Source organism: Miscanthus floridulus, chromosome 4 (assembly GCF_019320115.1).
Source record: "Miscanthus floridulus cultivar M001 chromosome 4, ASM1932011v1, whole genome shotgun sequence".
Lineage (NCBI taxonomy): Eukaryota > Viridiplantae > Streptophyta > Magnoliopsida > Poales > Poaceae > Miscanthus > Miscanthus floridulus.
In genome coordinates, this window is record NC_089583.1 from 24,374,960 (window position 1) to 24,379,131 (window position 4,172).

The following is a 4,172-nucleotide window of genomic DNA, read 5'->3' on the forward strand; positions in this document are numbered from 1 at the left end:
TACTCTCTCCCTCTCACTTGTAAGGTCCATCCCCTTCATCTATAAAAGAGGATATGCCCTCTCCCAAAAGACAGAGCCCTCTTTAGTTAATCAACATCGATCGAGTTCACTAGCTCACAACCACAGAACCATCGGGTTCGGACCTCAAGCACACGCTTGAACACTTAGCTCATAGCATAGCTCCTGTCGCTCTCGGCCCTTCCGACCAGAGCCGACCGGACCTCTTGTACACTCCATCTTCCTCCTTCTCGTTTGTAACCCCACTGCAAACTTCGAGCATCCTGGACTCAGGAATAAGGTCACTGACCGACTCAAACTGGACGTAGGGCACATTACCTGAACCAGTATAAACCCTGTGTCATTGAGTGCTAGGCCACCTCCGATCATAACGTACGACAAAACTACAAATATTTACTAGTTGGTCACTTTCTGTACCAACATAACATATATCTATTTGCTTGTCCATAGTTTTAGTAGAACAAAATCATTATACATGTAGAGAACATGATTATATAGCGCCTGTGGATGATAATAAATCATAAAAATAATATATATAATAAGTAATTCAATAATGAAATATATCAAAAATAAATAAAACTATGAATAATATTTATCAACAAATAGTTTGAAATACATAAAAATAATTTCATCACTATATGAATTACTAAAGTACTTAAAATTAATATCATTAACCATATTAAAACTAACCTTTATATGTCGTTAATAATAATTATAATATTACATAATGTTATTAGCCATCGAGATAAGTTTTAAATAATTTAAATGGTGCACATTATTTGGTTTATTAAAGTTGACATCATTTACATTACTAATTATTTATAGATTTAAATTTTAGATGGCTATACAGGGTACTTTGGTACTTGCAGAAACGAATAATGTCGAATATTCTATATTTTTTGGGAATACGATTGTGTAATCGGATAGAGAAAATTTATAGGAAACAAATCCGGATACAATCACATAATATCCATATTTTTTTTATTAAAAATCGAATATGAATATGAATATGGATATCCATATTGACATGGAAACGAATACGAGCCGGCCGTCCAGACAGTGCCGCAGCAGCCCCGGCCCGCCCTTGTTCCTGTCTGTCTGGCCATGCAGATGCGTCCAGTACCTGCATGCGCCCCGATGGGTCGGGTCGCGTCGGACGGCCCGCAGGCCGCGTCAAAGTGGAGTTCCACACTGCCATGAATTGGGTTACCCCACGTATCTCACGTGATGAGCCACTAGCATTCTAAATTTCTAATGACATCGAAATATTGCACTAACTAAAGCAAGAATTAAGTATGAAGTAATAACACGGCATACTGAGTGAGAGGTCAAGGAAACATTGCGTGTTAAATAGCCTTGGCAGCAAGGAATCACAGCCTCACAGGGGACAACAAGAAACTGTTTTCACTGTCTCGCTTTAAAAAACTTGAGGAAATCACAGGTTCGTCCCGCAGAGTGACAGTGACCTCTCGATATGGCAAGGTCTAAGCCACTACACCCAAATAGGTTACTGAGTTAATCTTCTTTTGGTTAAAAGTTAGCTTGTCAAATCAGGACAATCGACACAAACAATTTCACCAGCAACTAGCTCACAGTATTTGCGTGATTCAACATTTGTAGGTACTATGCATTTTGCACATTTTCCAATCCACCAAAAAATGAAAAAAAAAAACACGCACAATCCATTTCATAACTTCGTTAGTTCAGAAGTGAAGATACAATCTTGATATAAAAGACAATTGGTTTCACTAAAATCTTATGATTGAGAAATTTCAATGGGTAAATAGTTAATTAGCAATCAACCGAGGAACAAATAAAGAAGAAAATCATGACATGGGGAGAGCAATTCAAACATGATGCCATGAATACTGAGAAGCTGAAGGTTCTAACCACCTTAGTGCTTTCGATTCACTGATGAACGGTCTAACAAAGAAACAACCCTGATGTGCTTACCTTCTACTAGTGCCAGATTGCTAGGATAACAGCAATAACGAAAAGTATCATGAGAGCAGCATTTCCGCCAGGGCAAAATATCTTCACATGAATCAGGAGATCTAAAGGATGAAACAGATAATCAAAACTGTGATCAATATTTATAAACACTTAAGGATAAGTGAACAACATCTAGAGTTTACAGACTTATAACAGTCCATAAGCTCAACCTACCGATATTAGGTCCTATATCACCTTCTACATAATAAGATATTTTGCCACATTAAAAAAAAATGACTGCTTAGGCCATATCAGATAGATCAAATAATTTTACTCAAACAAGTAAGACAAAAGAGGCTATCATTTGATCCAAATGCAAGTAGTAAAGGGAACTTTTGTATGCCTACAGGGATAGAACATCAATGATTGGTTAACTGAAAATGATGAAGCTAGATCACTTGTTGCACAACTAAACCTTTTGATAGCAGTGGTCCAAACAATGATAGGTTCACATCGAGAAAGACTGAAAGGAGGTATGAGTCAGGGTCTGAAATGAACTAAGTGCCTTCTTGAAGCTGACCTCTGATTTAGTGTCTTGTTAGCAATAAAGGGTCACTTTACTTGGTTACTGAGCACCAATTCTAATAGACTACAGACTAATGTATGCAAACACAACTACTCCACTTGTACCCATTTCAGAAATTTACTGCTGTTGACAGACTAATATATTAACAAGTAACAACTAATCTGCACTTGGTGTATGCAAATATTTGGTTTCAATTTTTACAGTTATACTAATGTTGACAGATATAAATCGTATCTTACAGCATACCTCTTTTTCAGTCTGTGACCGATGGATCCAGGCCATAACAGGAGGCAGAATCCCAAATAGGAAGCAGTTTGCATAAACCCCAGCAAAATCCAGTGCCTTGGAGAAGGCTGCTGAGAAGAACGACGCAATAAAGATGGGAATGATCAGCACCGTCCATGTCAGAATCGCCCCATTTCTGCTACTGCTAGCATTTAGGTTGGTGCACACTTCCTTGCTTCTGAGAAAACCTCTGAAGAATCAATTCCGCTGTGTCTGCCAACTGCTTCGGAAAGCTCACTGCGTACCCTATCAGGCTTGTCGCCAGTGCAGCAAAAGCGAAGCCTCGAACAGCAGGCAGCGCAGCTGGATTCACTGAGAGAAGGAGCTTGATAGGGTCATCAAACCCAGCATTGCCACCAGCACTAGCCAGCCCAAGAATGACGGCATTCCATGAGAGCACCATGGCCAATGGCACAGCGCCCCCAATCAGTATCGCCTTCCGAGCATCATACACCGAGTCCCCCACAATCTTGCAGATGAACGGTGTGATGACATGAAACCCGAGCGTGAGCACGGTCACCGGTATGGCTGGCAGGATCGCGCCCGGGCTCCAGCAAGCGTAGCTGAGAGATCTCAGCAAGCTGGCCCGGCCGACGGACACGCCAGTCACCACGAGAGCGGTAATCGAAACTAGCATCAGGCCACAAAGGGCTCGGTTGGCGCCGTCAACGGCCTTGAAAGGGAAGAAGGCGATGAGGACGCCGGCGAAGCAGGGGAACAGGGCGTTGGCCAGGACCGGGTTCACCCCGGGGAACAGCTGGGAGACGAGCGAGCCGATGCCGGCGACGCAGGCGACGAGCAGGGAGAAGCTGAGCGCGGCGTACACGACAGCGACGACCGCGCCAAGGCCCGCCCCCAGGGTGCTCGACGCAAGTCCCGTGAAGCTGACCTCGTCGACGCCGTCACGCACCATGGCAGCGAAGCTGAGCTCGGCGACGAGGACGATGGAGGACACGACGTAGACCCAGGACAGCAGGATGGCGGCCGCGGAGGGCGTCTGGCCAGAGCGGATGGTGGCGGACGGCAGGCCCAGCATGCCCGGCCCGACCGCCGTGCCGATGATGAGGCTCACCGCTCCCCAGAAGCTCTTCTTGCCCCCGACGGTGGCTTTGCCATCGGCTTCCACCGGAGGAAGGTCTTGGACAACGTCGCCGGCGCCGGTGCCGCTGGCGCTGTGCCGCCACCGCCATGGACGCCTTAGCGACGTGAAATGGGAAGGTAGTGGCGGAGGGTTCGAGGATGCAAGGGTTGGGGGCCGAAGTGGCCGGAGACGGCGGAGACGGGGGGAGCGGAAGGAGGCCGGCGGTGAGGAAGGGGTGAATTTGTGGTGGCGGCCGGAGAGTAACATGGC

General features: G+C 45.2%; 1 pseudogene; it reads right to left on the reverse strand.

Annotated features, from left to right (window-relative positions):
* Positions 1–1,864: 1,864 nt before the first annotated feature.
* LOC136551169 (uncharacterized) lies at positions 1,865–4,172 on the reverse strand (annotated as a pseudogene).